The sequence below is a fragment of the Harpegnathos saltator genome, unplaced genomic scaffold, assembly GCF_003227715.2.
Source record: "Harpegnathos saltator strain DR-91 unplaced genomic scaffold, Hsal_v8.6 scaffold119, whole genome shotgun sequence".
Classification (NCBI taxonomy): domain Eukaryota; kingdom Metazoa; phylum Arthropoda; class Insecta; order Hymenoptera; family Formicidae; genus Harpegnathos; species Harpegnathos saltator.
Window position 1 is genome coordinate 1,145,917 of NW_020229894.1, and position 16,805 is coordinate 1,162,721.

A 16,805-nucleotide genomic window follows, 5' to 3' on the forward strand; every position below is an offset into this window, starting at 1 on the left:
TCGGCAGCGCGCGTATAGAAGCGGCGGCGGTTTTGTCTGGCGCTCAGTGGCGAACAAAAAGCGGTCACGGCTCGGAAAAGCGAGCGTTTTCCGGTTCGTGTGAGGCTTTTCTTACCGCGCTTCTTGCACTGCGAGCACCACGAGCGCGCGAACGACGGTCGCTGAGGTTTGCGCGGCTACCAATTGCGGAAACACGCGGCCGCGTATCGCGCGCATCGTGACCGAAAGTTCCCTCGCGCTGGTCGTGAGAGTGACGTGACCACTTTTATCGGGGAGACGCGCGGAGGGGACGACGCGAGTGAGTGAGTGAGTGAATTCTCCTATCGTGGTGGAATTTTCCGTTATCACGAGCGACGCGCGGAATATTTAAATCGCGAGATCCTCCCCGGATGTTCCCCGGATTTGCCTCCTGGCAGATTGCAGTATCGAGTCGTAGTCCTGATATTTGAAAGGAGCCGCACGCTGTGTAACTCGTTTCTCTGTTTCTCTCTCTCTCTCTCTCTCTCGCTCCCCTCCCCCCCCCCGCTCTCCTTTTTTTCCGCGCTACATTGCACACTTCGTTACCGAGACAAAAGAGTCCGCATCGTTGTCTTCCTTTGGCCGCTCGCCCTCGCGCGCAATTTGCGCAACAATGTCCGTTCCGATGAATGTAGGACGCCGATGGGAACAATGCGAGTCGCGGAAAGTTTAATGTAGTCGATGCCGATACAAATTCGCCATTTTACGCCGGCGAGATAATGGCAGCCACTCCTGTGCAATTATTAGAGGGCGAGGGCACTCTCGCGAAACTTCGTCTTGACTCGCGCCGTCGGATGTTTCTTTTTCTCTTTCTCTCTTTCTCTCTCTCTCTCTCTCTCTCTCTCTCTCTCTTTTTACTGTCCCCCTTTCTTTTAGCGATGCGATCGCGCATCAAATGCGTGAGACTCACGCGCTCGCGACATGTTGAGAACAACTCACGAGAACATTTTCCCGTGGAAGTTTAAAGGACGTGCCGACGGGAGCAATTTGAGACGTACCGCACTCGAGGTGTCCGTCAATCCGTGGAACAAATTAAGAATGCATCTCTTTCGACCGACGGAATGTCAGTCAGAGAGACGGGGGGGGGCGAGGGGAGAGGGCGGAGAGAGAATATACTAATGCGCGAAACAATTTTAAAGCAGAGTTACGGCGCGCACAGCGGTCGAAGGGCTCCGGATATGTGCGAGAAACCCGACGAGTCCATTCGTCCCCCCCCCCCCCGCCCGCCCGTTGCCGTCGCCCCGCCTCTCCCAATGTGACTGGGAAGTCAAGAAATTCTCCGAGGCATTGTGAAATTTTATCGTGTATCTTGCTATATATGTATATTTCGCCGGAGATTTCACTTTATCATTCACGGAGAGCTGAATGACAAAAATGCCGCACTTTCGTGGCTATATTCACAATGCAGCTACATGCCGCGCAGTGTAGAATTCCCGGCATGCTCGGCAGCTTGATTCTTGTAGCCGCGCCGCCCCGTGTGTGTACGTTCGCGCTCGCATTCGCGCGATACGAGCAAAGCAGTATTGCTTTTTTCCCGGCCCTTCCCCCGCCCCGTATCCGTACAATCCAAATCCTCGAGATAACCTACATGTTGCGCTATTCATTAAACCTTAATTGCCACGTAACTCGTTTATTAGAGTCGCGTTCTGAAGCAACCGTCACGCTAGCGCGTAAATGCGTTCCCTCCGATTGTCTGCATGCGAAAGAGACGCACGCGCGCGAGAGAGAGAGAGAGAGAGAGAGAGAGAGAGAGAGAGAGAGAGAGAGAGAGAGAGAGAGAGAGAGACGTGCCGAAAGGACGCGGCGAAAAGTCGAGCGTCGGAGGAGAGACCTCGCGTGCACGAAACGCGCGGAAAAGCGACGAGAAGAATACACGGACACGGTCCCTCCTCCGCTGCCTCCCCCTCCTTCTGTCGCGATCGTTGGCGATAATCGCTGCCGACAAACGAGTATTTCGCGTCTCGCGACCCGACCGGAATTCACCCCGCTCGTGAAAAGTGATGCCGGAATGCGACTGGAATTATTCCAGCCCGGCTGCGCGGGCAGTCGCGTGCATTTAGCGACTTTACAAAAGATAGCGAGAGAGAGAGAGAGAGAGAGAGAGAGAGAGAGAGAGAGAGAGAGAGGTGAGAAGGAGACGGAGCGAGAGAGGGAAGGTGCAGGAAAGAGAGAAAAGGGTCAGGCGTCGCCGGGGTGGCGTCGCGTCCGAATGGCGCGGGCAGGGGTCAGCCTGCGGTAAATAAATTCCCCCGCCCCGTACCTTACCTCTGCCTCCAGTGCGCGCGTCCGATCGCCGCCCGGCGGTGTTTTAAAAAAAAAAAAAAAACTTACGAGCCCTCGGCCGGCGCGACGGCGAAGCGAACGGCCGGCCGGGGCGATTCGATTCACGCCCGCGACGACGCGAGTTATGTGCGTCGGGGGACGACGAACTGCCGCCGGACGAACCGCACCGTCCGACGACGAGGCGCGCGCTTCCGGAATCCCGCGCGGCGATTTCTCGGTTACGAATGTATTTTCGTTTCGATAACTCGATTTTAGAGCCTGGGCCGCGCGCGCGAGCGAGCGAGCGTTCGCCGCTCGCCGCTCGCCCGCCCGTCCCCGAGCGGAAAAATAACTCTTCGCGCCGCCTCCGTCGTGTTTCGTCGGCGCTTCATCGACCTGCGCCAGAGCGGGCACTTTGTTAGTCAAAAAGAGACGCGAGAGAGAGAGAGAGAGAGAGAGAGAGAGAGAGAGGGCGGGAGAGAAACAGAGGGACGGGGGGAAAAAGAGAAACAAAAGATTTATGGCGTTCTACCGCCATGATAACCGTTTATCTATGCGTCAAATGCACTCGCGTATCTAGCGCTACATGCGCGCGCCCGCTCGCCGAATAATGCGCTTTCTAACGACGTGCGAAAAAATAAAAAAAGAAATATACGGCAGAAATGTTGGAAAGCGTGGAAACGAGCGACACGGCCGTTTTGAATGGGACTCGCTCGCTCGCTCGCTCGCTCGCATTTCGCGTACACATTCAAAAGAGCTAATTCACAGTCGCGCCTGTCCGAGCGAAATTTACAGCAAACATAGACACATAGTCAAACAGACGCGCGTTCAAATTAAAAAAAGGCGCGGAGAGGGGGGGAGAGGGAGAGGCAGGAAGCGCGCGGGGGTAGGAAACCGCGCGCGATCAATCGGCATGGGATTCTAGTTCTAAATCTCTCGCTTGTCCGCTTGCCGCGTTTTTTCTGACCATATCGCGACAATCTCGCGGCGCGTGCGCGGTTTCGCAAGTCGCGAAGATGCGCGTGCTGCTCGTCGTTCGAGCGAGTGTTCCTCGCGCGGCGCGCTAATCGAGCGACATCCATTCAGGAGGAAGAGAAAGGGTGAGAAGGGGGCATGAAACAGACTCCGAGAAAAAGAGGATCCCCTTTCGGCGTAAACGATCACCGAAAGCGACTCTTACAATCGTCCGAGAGCGTCCGAGGGTGACTTTCATTCGAGACCTCGTCTCTTCTCAATCGATACACACGCGGAGAACGGAATCGAACGTTCTCTCTCTCTCTCTCTCTCTCTCTCTCTCTCTCTCTCTCTCTCGCGCGCGCGCGCGCGCGCGTTTCGTCCTCGCCATCTCATTTCCGAGCGGAGGGTTTTATCCGGGTTTCGTTGCACCCCGCGTGTTTTATCGCGGCGCCCGAAATCTCGCGCGCGGAGGGAAGACAGAATGGGAGAAAAAGGGAAATAGAGAGCCAGAGAGAGGGAGGGGGGAGAGACCGTGTCTGAGAGATGTACGCGGGCGGAGGCGAGAGGGAGAGGGAAAGAAAACGACGCGCCGCGTTGTAAAGCGCGTGCTCTCTTCATCGCCGTCGGGCGAAAGTGCGCGTCGTCTCGCGCGCACTCGCGCGATATACGCAAATAAAGTTGGTGCGCCCGGTGCGAGACTCGCCCGCGCCACGTCATGAGCTCCGCCGGGAGGATGCGAAGAAGCTGAGGCTTTTACAGCTTTCGCTGCGGGGGTTGCTTGGATGCTGCCGCGTGCACCTCGACTGCCGCTCTTGCCCGTCTCCACCCTCTTCTCTCTCTCTCTCTCTCTCTCTCTCCCCCCCCCTCTCTCTCTCTCTCTCTCTCTCTCTCTTTCCCTTTCCTTTTTTTCTTCAATTTTCCGTAAAAATGTAAATTGCGGCTTTTAGCTTCGGTTCGGTTAATAAGCAGATGGATAGCATCCTTTGTTGTAGCGTACGATAACGTCTACGTCTGGGGGGAATTTCCCGGGGAAAAATCAGAGGGAGAAAGCCTTAAGGAGAGCGGCCTTGTGCAGACACGTTCTGGCTGTGAGGTATGTAAATTCGATGCAGATTTACGATAGAATTGCGGCGGTGGGCCCGCAAACTTGGCGGAAGCGCCGCGGCGCGTCGGCAGCAATAATAATAGATTACGGTTTAATCGCGGGTACACAAGAACAAATTTCATCGGCGGAAGCGTGTTATTTGAATGAATGAAATATCAGCCGCGCATCGCCGCCGGCCTCGATGAGGTGAGGACGGAATAGCATGAGGTGCGTGGAAACGCAGTTTATCGTCGCCGAGACGCGCTTCAAGGAGATTTCTCTCGTCGCCGGATGGGCGATATCGTCGCGCGCGATTCAGATCAGAAGCGTTCGTCGCGCTAGCGTAATTAAAAGGAACAACGTTTGGAATTAATCGCGCCCGTGAAAACGCGGCAGCGACGAAAACGGAGACGGAACGGCGGCGGCGGCGGCGGCGGCGGCGGTGGACCGAGTAATAAAAGCACTTGTTTCATATTAATCCGTTTACACTCGCGTGCCTCGGTCCGAAATGAAATTCCCCCGACGTCGTCGCGGCCGCGCTTTTATTTTGCGAAAGCCCGCCGCGTCGCGCGTACTCCTCATATTTTCGCGTAATAAGTTTCGCGAGCCCGCGGCGCGGCGCCGGCAACGGCGGCGAACGCGTCGTTTGCGGCCCCTTAACTCGCCGTAACTCCGTTTCTCCGTTTCCGGTAAAAGGTTTATGTAAATCATTCTTCTTGCCGGGGGAAATCGGATTTTCGCGGATTACATTGTCGCGCCCCTCCCTGCGGGGGCGCAGGGGGCGCTCCGTCGTTCCGCGAGCGCAACGACGCGACGCGGCGTAATTATCGCGAATCGCCTTAAATTTTCGCGGCGCGAGATCCCGCTCCGGTTAATCGTCGACCTGTCGACGGCCTTCACCCCCGCCTGCCCCCGATCCCTTCGCCGCCGATAATATCCCGACGGGTAATGCCGTCGGGTATGAATCACGAGTGCGTAAAAGCCGGAGCCTAGTCGGACGTATTATGTTCGCGACGAGCGCAATGAGATCTGGCGAAAATGGAGACTCGCGCGAGTGTCGTTTTCTTTTAATTTGACACGTCGCTAGTGACGTAATTCTCTCGTTTCGTACGGAACGAGTTGAGTAACGCGAAGAGGAAGAAGAAGAAGAAGCGAGACTGTTTTGTTCTGGGATATTTTGACGATGAGACTCGTGGTTCGTCGTCGCTTCTCTCTCTTTCTCCTCTCCCCCACCCCCCTCTCTCTCTCACACTCTTTCAACTCGACACGCAGATCGCGCAGATGGAACTAGATCGCGGCTCCACGATATCTCGTCGTCGAACAATGTTAATAATTACTGGCGATATCGCGTCGCGCATGCGGAGCGCGAGGTGAAAAAATGCCGACGGAGGAATCAAAGCTTTATTAATAATCGCTTTAATAATAATCGCGCGATCATTACACGGGGAATCACGCGATACAGGCTCGCAGGCGTATCCCGCGGCCGAAAGAGCTCTGCGATGCAATAATTTTCTCCGGCTCTTCCCCATTGTCGGTTGTGAAATCAAAAACGTCCTCGTTAATGCCTTACAATGTATCGCGGATTTTCCGCAGGGTGCTGCGTTTAATTTAGTAAATCCAGCGCGAAGTTTTGGCGCATACCGGCGGCAAGGTGATTTCGGAATGTAACGTTCCGCGTTCCGCAATCGGATAGCTCTGTGAATAAAAGAGAAAGAACGCGGTTCGCCGGATAATATCGTTAATAGAGTCTTCGTTGCGCGATCGTTAGGAAATCTCGAGCATTTACCAAACGGCGCGAGATTCTTATTGAGAATAAAGAACAAGCGCCTCCTCGTTGAGACAGACAGAGAGAGAGAGAGAGAGAGAGAGAGAGAGAGAGAGAGAGAGAGAGAGAGAGAGAGAGAGAGAGAGAGAGAGAGAGAGAGAGAGAGAGCATTCGTTCATATTCGGGTTCTCCTGATTACCGCATTTCATCCTCACGGAAAAAGATCGTAATTCTGCGCGGGGATTGCGCGCATACGCGGCGCGAAAATACAAAGGCTCTCTAGAAACTTGCGAATCTACGAAGTTTCGAAAAATCAGCAGGACGGCACCTGCTGATAACAATAATGTGCTCGTGTGTGTGCCGGCGCGTGCGAAGCGTAAGCGGGTCATCGATCGAAAGATCAGCGAAGCGAGGTGCTCGCGACTCGTAGTCTGCGATGTCGGGGATTATCAAGCGAGTCGTTGCGAGGCAATCCGAATTCACGATTGTCTCGAGTGTGTTGGTAGGTGTAAATAACCCTCCGAACTTGGTGCCATTGTTTAGATGTACAGCATCTCGCGGAGACTCCCGATGCTCCCGTAAACACCGCGAAGATGTTACTGAATCCGGGTCGCAGTCGTCGTCGCAGTTGACGTCGACAACGACGTCGAGCGTCGCTGATATCGCACGTCCTACGTGTCACCGGAAATGATACTTTAATGCGTTGCCTTCTTTTTTTGCGCGGTTTCCCAGCGGCATGCGAGGGATTATTTCGCGGGACGCGCGCGCGCGCGCGGCGCTCACCGTTATTTCGACCCGCGTTTTTTCTGCAGATCGCGTTTTCATATCTCTCCCTTCCCCACTCTCCCCCCCCCCCTTTCTCTTTCTCTCTCTCTCTCTACCTTTTTCCACACTCTAAAACGTATCGCATTCCAGGTTCGCCGGAGGTACCCACCTACGCTCGCCGTCGATTACGTGTACCGAATACACAACGTCGCCCCGATTCCTCCTCCCCTCCGCCGTTCTTCCTCTCCGTCTCTCTCTCTCTACTTCCCGTCCTCCGCATTTTCAACGAACGATTTTGTAATCAGTGTCTTGAGAGTATTGCTTACGCGCGTGGAATGCGTGGCCGGGGTTAGCGCTCGTCTGGTGAAACCGATTAGATTAAATCGTCGGGCGAAAGTCGACGGGGCTGCAGCGCGCCTCGCACCTCCCCTCTTCCCGAGCGGAGAGAAGTCAAAGTGGAGTGGTCGTTTCGTGTTTTTCCGTTTCTCTCTTTCTCTCTTTCTCTCTCTCTCTCTCTCTCTCTCTCTCTCTCTCTCTCTCTCAGTCTTAATTTTTTTCTGAGCTACAACTTGACTCGAGTATCCGGCCGGCTCGAGACGTCGTCGCCGCTGATAAGACATCGTCGGGACGACAGGATACCGAGAGGGCGAAAATGGCCGGGAACTCTCGCGCGGATACTTTTCTCCGTGTGTACTCGTCTTAGGCTGCGCGCTCGTAGCCTCGTTTCGCGAGCGCTCGGCATAATTAGCGTAAGCGAGTAATAGCCAACATCAACACGAACTTGCGACGGGTCACGGGCGGGTTCGGCGGAACTGCCAATTAGCAGTGTGATTTAGCTATGTAGAGAACCCTTCCTGTCGAAAATACTCTAACGAGGGCCGATTTGACGCGCGGAATAATGCGCCAAGTTTCGAGGTAAGATATCGCCGCTGGTGACAAGTTATTAATTGAAAACTTTGATCCAGTTAGTTATCGGGCATCGACGAAGAGGCGCGAGAGAGAGAGAGAGAGAGAGAGAGAGAGAGAGAGAGAGAGAGAGAGAGAGAGAGAGAGAGAGAGAGAGAGAGAGAGAGAGAGCAAGAGCGACGACGGGAGCGTGACAGAGAGACAGCGAGTGCGCGAGAACGAGAGAGAGAGAGAGAGGGAGGGAGGGGGGAATAGTACGTAGGAGATAGACAGATAGAGAGAAGGAGAGACGGCAAGAGAGACGGCAAGTCCTATTAGCATAATCTGAGGAACTCTCGTGCCGTTGCCTGCATTCGACGTTTCACAGCGCGAACTTCATAACTACGGCGGACCGCGGCTTGAAAAAATGGCGCGCACGGGGCGCGAAATTCCTGATAACGATCCACCTCCGTAGCCGTCTCCGATTTCCGTCGCTGTGCTTTCCGTCGCTTTCCGTGGCGATGCCGTGGCGATTATTGTTTCATGCGGCGGTAATATGCGTTCCGCCTGCCGAATTTCGCTGCGTTTCGCGAAAAGGGCGCTGGCTGCGATGCGTCGCGCAGATGCAGAGACGCCGTGCCGTGTCTTAGCGCGTCGATACTCATTTATTATTAAAAACGCGTCTCCGCTCTTTCGTTATTTATTCAATATGTTTTTCCCGTTTTCGCGAGACCGAGCTTATCATTCGTAAGCCGAGTTATCTCGTAACGGAGAGAGAGAGAGAGAGAGAGAGAGAAAGAGAGAGAGAGAGAGGGGGGAAGAGAGAGAGAGGGGGGGGAAGAGAGAGAGAGAGAGAGAGAGTGTAAGCGAGGCAGCGCAGTGTACAGGTATGTCCGAGGTCTATCGGAATCAAGCTGTGCGTATCGCTCGCTGGTTGCGGCGGGAGGATGAGGAGGGGGGAGGGAAAGAGTTTAAGGGAGACGGGATTATGAGTTTACTTTGTATAATAACCGATCGAGTTGTATGTCGAACGACTCTCTCTCTGTCTCTCTCTCTCTCTCTCTCGCGGTGGGACTAATTAATAAAAGTTACACCGGGAGTTTTAGCCTTGCGCTCGTTGCGCGCAAGTTAATCTAATTAAGTTAATTAAGTGATAAGGCTACTCTGGCGAGCGCGCGAGTGTGCGAGCCGATGAACGAGATCTCGTCTGTAAGACCGAAGAGTTGAACTTATCAAGTTCGAGTTAGCGCGGGAAACCGCGCTTGAACTCGCCCTTACGATTTTACCCCTGCCCCCCTCCCCCTTTCTCTTCCTCCCTCGCGCGATAACTTTCTTATTAAAATGATAAAACGCATACGCGCACGCACATACGCTCCCTCTCTCATTCTTCCTCTCTCTCTCTCTCTCTCTCTCTCTCTCACAGTTTCTTTCACACACACATACACACACACACACACACGCGCGCGCGAAAGTAGGAAAAATAAAAAGAAACGATATAGCCGGCGAACCGATAAACCGTGAAAAATGACGTCTTGCGGAGCGGCGTCTGTACGGAACGACGTCTGCGACGGACGGCCGTCCCGGATAAAAGGAAGAAAAGAGAAAAGCAGAAGAAGGAAAAGGGAGAGGGCAGCTTTTTCAGTCAATATTTGTCAAGTTCGCGAAACCCTCGCGCGACAACGGGAACACGTCGGGATAAGTCTCGGATGCGCGCGAAATGCTGTTCTCGAGCGGATTAGCCAGCTCGCGCGGACGGGAAATTCGGTCCGAAGGGACGACACGCGGCTCTTCGCCCGAGTTGCCTCGTCTCTCGCACTCCCCCTCCTCCTCCTCCTCCTCCTCTCTCTTTCTCCTCCGTCTGTCTCTCTCGATGCTTCTCGGCGACGATAATGGGCCTGCAAAACAGGATCCGTTATGAGCAATTAGAAGCTCACGGCGCCGCGTCGTAACGATTCGACGAACGGCCGCCGCGAATATATTCGCGGATATTAACGCGCGACGAGCGCTTCTTAAAGCGCCATTTCGCGCTTCAACCACAAATTGCGCCCTCGGCCTACCCGTGCGTTTTGCGCACGCGACGCGGCTGCGGGAGATTCTCGCGTAGCACGCGCGTTAAATTATATCGCTTAAATTATATTGTTGAGCTCATTAATGACGTTCCGCTGCGATATCGCGTTGCGTCGCGCCGTGCGAGATGTATCGCGTAATGAGATCTTGCCGTCGCTTCGATTGTTACGTCGTTTTACGGTTCGTCGCGCCGGCAGGAGGAACGTTTTACTACGCCGCCGCGCCGCCGCCTCGCGAGTGTATCACCTCGCTCGATCGCTCGGTCGTATCCTCGATTAAACGGCCGCTGCGCGCTCGCGGACGAACGCGACGCATAGTAATAGAATGAGGATCGCGGGGAAAAAGGATTCGGTCGTTTTCTTGCGCGTTTCTCTCAAGCTACCGCCGTAAAGTCTTAAGCGACTGTCACTCGGCTGCTCGGCTATGGGCCGGAGGGGCGAGAAAATGGAGAGAGGGAGAGAGAGGGAGAGAGAGAGCGAGAGAGAGAGAGAGAGAGAGAGAGAGAGAGAGAGAGAGAGAGAGAGAGAGAAAAAGCCGACGGCCGGCGCCGCACATATAGATATACAGCCGGTTAGGTCGGGCGGGCAAGGCGGCTTCGTAGGGCCCGAAGATCGATGGGAAGCAATTACCAGATTGAATTAATTGAATTAATCGACTTGCCCGGCCTGATGAATCGGACCCGCTTCCCCGTGACTCGAGACCCTATTGTTGGAATTTCCGTGGAAAACTTGAGCAACCGAGCCAGCGCGGCCGGCGGCTCAAGCGCTTTTCCGACGGTTTGTCGTCACTTTTACAGCTGCTCGTTCGCGTAATTTCAACGCACGCCTACTACTTCTCTCTCTCTCTCTCTCTCTCTCTCTCTCTCTCTCTCTCTCTCTCTCTCGTACCATCCCACTTGTCCTCGCTTTTGAAGCGGTGATTGCGCAAGCGACGAGAATCGCATCCTCGGTGCGTGAACGTGGGTTTGTGCGTGCGTAATCGATGCACACTTAACGGTACGCAAGTGGACACGATATTATGAGCCGTGAAACGTTGAATTCTTATCCCTTTGTTATTCAACCCTTTCTCACCCTTTGCTATTTTAAGTAGCCACAGATGTAACAATAATGCGATCCCCCGCGATGACGGGCTTGCACACGCGATAACATCTGCTGCTTCCGTGAGCAGCGGGAGATGCTGCGTGTAATGAGCTTTAGCGAACTCCTCGCTTACGGTAGCGTTGTAATTAAGGGGGCAATTACTCGCGGAAAGCCGTTTTCAAGGCTATTTTTACGAATTTTTTCAACAGAAACGGTAATGGACTTTAGTGAGCTTGAAATTTTCACAGTGTATTCATTAATGCACAAAGTATTATATAAAATCAATTTTATTGAATCACAAGAACCGATCCAATTTGGATTAATTAATTATAGATAAAAATGCTTTGTCCGTTTGCGAACGCTACATTTGCTATCGACATAATCCCGGGCCTGTCACTACTCTGAAACCAAAAAGTGAGAAAGATTTTGAAAATATACGGTTACCATTATAACCCGTAGGGCAAAATGAAGGCTGTGAAGCCAAGCTTGGAAAAATAATGACTGTACAAAAGGAAAGTGTACAAAAATGAAACACTTTTCTTAACTTGTAATTATGTTTAAAGAAATGAATAAAATAAAATATGACTTGATGTTCAAGGTAGGGGCGCGAAAACTACATGTCTACTGTATGCATGTATACATGCGTAAAAATTTCAAGCTATTCGGTTCAGTAGTTTTTGCGTAATCGTGTCGACAGTTTAAGAAAATGGCGTTTCCAGATAAACGCGTTTAAAGTTTCACGCGTACTTTCCATATAAATAGTAACAAATTTATTTTACAACTTGGACATTAATCAATGAATACGCTGTGAAAATTTCAAGTTCACACGTTGATCCTACCGTTTCTGTGAAGACAATTCGTAAAAATAGTCTTGAAAACGTGCTGCTCCTCATGCAATTCCCTCCTTAATGGATATAAACACGTCTTCAGGAGGCGGAGAATTTTATCAATGACCCGAAACAAAGCGGAACGGCAGCCACGGGGAGGACAAATTGTCGGCGCGGGCTCGTTCGAGATCCTCGCGGCCGAGCTCGGCTGCGAGTAGTTCGATTTTTCCGCATCGTTCGCGCGCGCGCGACCTCCGACACGACAGTTCGACGAAATTAACATCGCGTTACACGCGTTCGAGCGGCCAAACCACGACCATCGCTGCGTCGCTCTACCGACGACGTGTGACTCTCACTTAAAGTCACCATCCACCCTTTCTCACCCTCGCGCTGCCGCGTCTCTTCATGAGCGCGCTCGCCCCGCGCGTACGACCGTGAGACCTCGTCGAGAACTCCTCGAGGTACGCTCGAGAGAGCGAGGCAGCGACGGGAATAGAAAGAGAGAGAGACAGAGAGAGAGAGAGAGGGAGAGAGGGAAAGTCATCGAACTCGAGATGTATCGCTAACGTCGGGGTGTCCTCCGCGGAAAACGTACCTCGTCTCGCCGGTGGCTGAGGTCGAGTCGACGCGTCGTCGGTCGGGTCGCTTAATTGACGACGAAGGCGCGAAACGTAAAGTGCGCTCCTTAATTGCCAACATCGGTAATTACGCCACTCTCTTACGGGCGGGAGAGGAAGAGAGAGAGAGAGAGAGAGAGGGGGGGGGAGAAAGAGAGGGAAGAGGGAGAGAGAGGGCCGTGGGCATTTGCCAAGCCCTACCGGCTTTTATTCTCTCGGGACTGGAGCGGCGCGGCCGGCAGTGCGAGAGCGAGAGCGAGAGAGAGAGAGAGAGAGAGCGACGCAGATGGGGAAGTTGATGATAGCGCGGCAGCGGCGGCGGTTCGAAGCCGCGCGCTGCACACAACTCGACAGAGAAGAGAGTAGTCGAGTGTTAACCCAGATTTCAATAAAGCTCGCTTTAAAACATTTCCCGCCCTCCGACCCGCCCGCGTCCCGCGCCGCTCCATTCAGCCGGAGAGCGGCTTCGTAACTGACGTTTGCACCGTGGCACGTCTAATTGCTCGGATTTCCGACAACGACGACGAGGCCGTCGTCCGTAGCAGGCGACGACGGGTTCCTGGTCCTCGCTCATTCGCTCGCTCGCTCGTCGTCGTCTTCGTCGTCTTCGTCGTCGACGTCGTCGTCGTCGTTGCCGGTACTTTTTTTCTCTTTCTTCCCGCCGCCCCTTCTCCTCCGTCTTTTTTTCTTTCAAGTCAACCGACCGACTTGTCGGACGTTATTAAGCTCGCTCGACTCCGCAGCGCGTCGACGTTTCTTAAGAATACTCGAGAGTAAACCAAACCCAGTCGCGCCGCCAGCGTCACCACCACACCACCGCCACCGCCATGTCGTTCCCGTTATTTCGGAGCGTCGCGACCGGAAGTTTAGCGCCTCAGGACTTTCCGGCTTGAACGCAAGTTGAATCTGAAGAGAGCGATTCTCCGTGCTCTCTCTCTCTCTCTCTCTCTCTCTCCCTCGCACGCGCGCGCAGAGAGCGCATTAAACTTTCGGAATGATGTATGAGTGATGAGTACACAGAATGGCGGACGGATCAACGGATAGTTGGTTTTGTGGCGAGATAGTGTTCCGAATGTCCTCGCGAGATCGTTTCCGCTGAGCGAGGACGAGAGGGGGGGGGGACGGACTTTTATCCGGCGATGTATGAGTGACGTCGCTCTTTCTCTCCGCGCGAGTGTTAAATCGTCGAGGAAATACCGTATTACCGGGGAGCAATACTGTCGAGAGTTCACAAACGCGGCCGAGATGAAAGTGTAAATGCCGAGCTTTTATTTTGCGGTGTTTACGAGCTGCGTTTCGAGGACGAAAAAAGCGCTCCTTCTGCTCGCTCATGACCGAGGCGAAGCGAGGAAGGAGAAATTTTCGAAATACTCGTTTCCCGATTTATTCTCGCGGAAACACGGAGCCGCAGAGAGAGAGGAGAGCGCGAGAAAGGATAAAGCACGAGAGGAAGAGAGAGAGAGAGAGAGAGAGAGAGAGAGAGAGAGAGAGAGAAAAGGGAGGAGGATGAGGGAAGGGGGGAGCGAGAGATCGTCTTTAACGCGCTCGAATAAATTTTTCTCGAAACAGTTACTTCGCGCGGCGTTCGGAAAGAAAGCGCCTTGAATACCGGCGCCGGCAATTACATTGAATTACGGCGTCGCCGTACGAGAATGAAAAACCGCGTGCGACCGCACTTAACCGCAGGGAACGAGCCCCGAATGAACTCGTTATCCCGTCATTTCGGCTGATTAAGTGTAATTAAGCTCGCGTCGCGCGCGACTTCTTAAAGTCGTCACGTCCTCCTCCGGGTTAGCCCCGTTTAATCTCGCCGTGTATCGTTTTCGTGTCTGGTCGCGCCTCGCGCGCACCGGCTGATTCACTTAACGCGCCGACCTCATGTTATTCCTGAATTACTTATCGCGTGGAAGATGAGAATATTCCGAGTCTTCGCGTGACTTCAAGAGAAACGTCTCTCTCTCTCTCTCTCTCTCTCTCTCTCTCTCTCTCTCTCGCTCTCTCGCTCTCTTTCCCGTGACGGACGTAACTTCCCCGGGAGTCATTCGGACAGTCTTGCTGGCGGCCACCTTTCGTTGTCTCCTGAAACAAAGACATGCATCTCTCCTTCTCTCTCTCTCTCTCTCTCTCTCTCTCTCTCTCTCTCTCGCTCGCTCGTCTCATCCGTGATATCACTCTTCTCGCATACAACGAGTAAAGTCTCTTGACACAGCGAGCCGACGACGTCTCTCTCTCGTCGTCGTCGTCGACGTTACGTCGTCGGAATTGGTAGGTCGGAAATAATTGCGCGACGAGATTAAAGCGGGCTTACCGTGCATGTTTGATATGAAACCGGCTATTTGATTACGCCTAGCTCTCTAACAAAGCGCGGCCGCGCAATAATGAATGAAATTTTCCGCGAGCTCGCTACGCCGCTACTTGCAACGCCGCGCGATTGCTTTGTATCCTTCCCTCCCCCCCCCCGCCCCGCCCCCCCCCTCTGTCTCCACGCCGCACATATCGCGGTTCGATGAAATGATTGTGCAGTTTATTATACCGAGATATTTTGGACGGAACGTCGCAGTGTTATACGCCGGCCATCATTTTAATTAACGAAAGTCGTATTAATTAAAGTAACTTGGCCTCTTTCGCGTCTGCTTATTTAAAACGGCCGGTCGATACGCACCGGACCGCGCGCCGTTGTAAATAAACCCGCGATCCGATACGCAATTTTGTTCACTTTATTACGCCTGTGTCGTCCTATAATGCGGCCGCGGGCTTTTAATTATCGCCTCCGAAACAACGCGAGATGCCTCGCGCGCTCGCGCCGTCACCGCGTCCGCGCGTTGTTGTAATTTCTTCTCTTTATCTCTCTCGTACTTTTCAGAAAAAAAAAGAAAACAGATCTCTCCCTCTCCTTCTCCCTGCCCGTCGCCGCGCGAGGGACAATTATCCGTTCTCGTGGCCGTCGGACAATCGACGGCGCATAAGTAGTGACGCTTGTTGAAAAGGTCACGATAAAAGTCTCCTGTTTTTTCCCTTCCTCCTCCATTCTTTCCTCTTCTTTTCTCGCCCGCTCCTTTTCCCTTCCTGCCGGGCCACGTAGCGAATAACAACGACGAGCGATTCAACGACGAGGCCGGCTCGGCGGGATAAATTTGTTAGTGTTAACCTAGATTTCAATGAACTCCGCCGCTTAAAGCCGCCTTTCTTTCGTGTGCCATTCAGCGAAAGCGGCCGCGTAACTAACGGCCAGCTCCTAATTGCTCCGGATTTGTCGTCTTCGACGAAAAACCACGCGCGGGCCTCCGGAAGCGAAAAAGGAGAAAGAGAGAAGAAAAACCGCCGGGCGCTCCGGAGAGACCCCGCTCGAGCGCCCGCGAGAACTCGCGGTCTCCATTCGAGTATTTGCATGTGTGCACGTCGTTAAGGAGATCCCGGCCGGGAACAAAAGCGGCCCGCTGCTAATGTCCCGAGGATCGGCTGAATTTTGATACGAAATTTCGTTCGGGCCAAACGAGAGGTATTCTCGCTTCCAGCCTTTCGCTGGACGAACACTCGGCTCGGCTCGGCTCGGCTCGGCTCGCGTATTCGCGCACGCACTTCGAATATGTGAGGCAGACCCGCGGGGAGGGGGGAGAACCGGTGCATTCGATGTCAGCGGCCGCGATATAATGAAGCTGTGTAATTAGGCGTATGACGAAGTTAATTAAATGCACGGGGGGGGGAGGGGCGGGAGGGGTTGGTCGCGAATTGTTCTTTTACATCGATGCGATTGGAGGGATCGAACATGTACGGCTCGACTTCTCCGGGCCTCAACCTTCTCGGCGAGATTCGCTCCCCCCTCCCTTCCCTGACGTAAGATTCATAATACTCGTGCAATTTCGCTGCTCGCCTCCTCGCCATCTCTCCGCTGCCGACGCGCAACGTTAGCGCTCGGTTCCGTCGGAAGGCGCAATCCTCGCGCGGCAGGATATCGCCGAGAGCGGAATACGCAGGTTAAGGCGACACGACGGCGAAAAGCGTCGCGCAGAGGGCGAGCGAGAGACGTTGCCCGGCGAAGTGTATCGAGCGTCAGCTCCCGGACGACGTCGCGCTTTTCTCAGCGCAGGGAACCGGAAGCCGTAAGCGTCGCCGTAAAGCTGGCGACGACCGGGTGTATAATCGCGCTCGAAAGTCGCCATCGCACTCGCGCGTGCCCGACCTCTAGATGCAAATGCATTCGGCGCGCGCGTGTGCGCGGCTGTTTAAACGAGCTCAATTGGCGAGTAAAGGCGAGTCCGATCGGCGGTACAAGTCGATGGACGACGACGACGACGACGACGACGACGATGGCGCCGGCGGCAGCGGCGACGACGACGACGCCTCGATTCTTGATCTCAATTTTAGATCAGCTTGCGAATTACGGCCCGGTCGACCGGACGATTCGGCCAAGTGTTAACGTCGTTTAACCCTCGCGGTAACCACCGCCGCCGCTACCGCCGCCGGCTTTGCCAGCAAGGT

At 53.9% G+C, this 16,805-nt stretch overlaps 1 protein-coding gene across 10 annotated transcripts in view; it reads left to right on the plus strand.

Moving 5' to 3' along the window:
* The window catches only part of LOC105187725 (nephrin), a 294,355-nt gene that overhangs the window by 77,040 nt on the left and 200,510 nt on the right, over positions 1 to 16,805 (plus strand). The gene's annotated exons all lie outside the window — the stretch shown is intronic.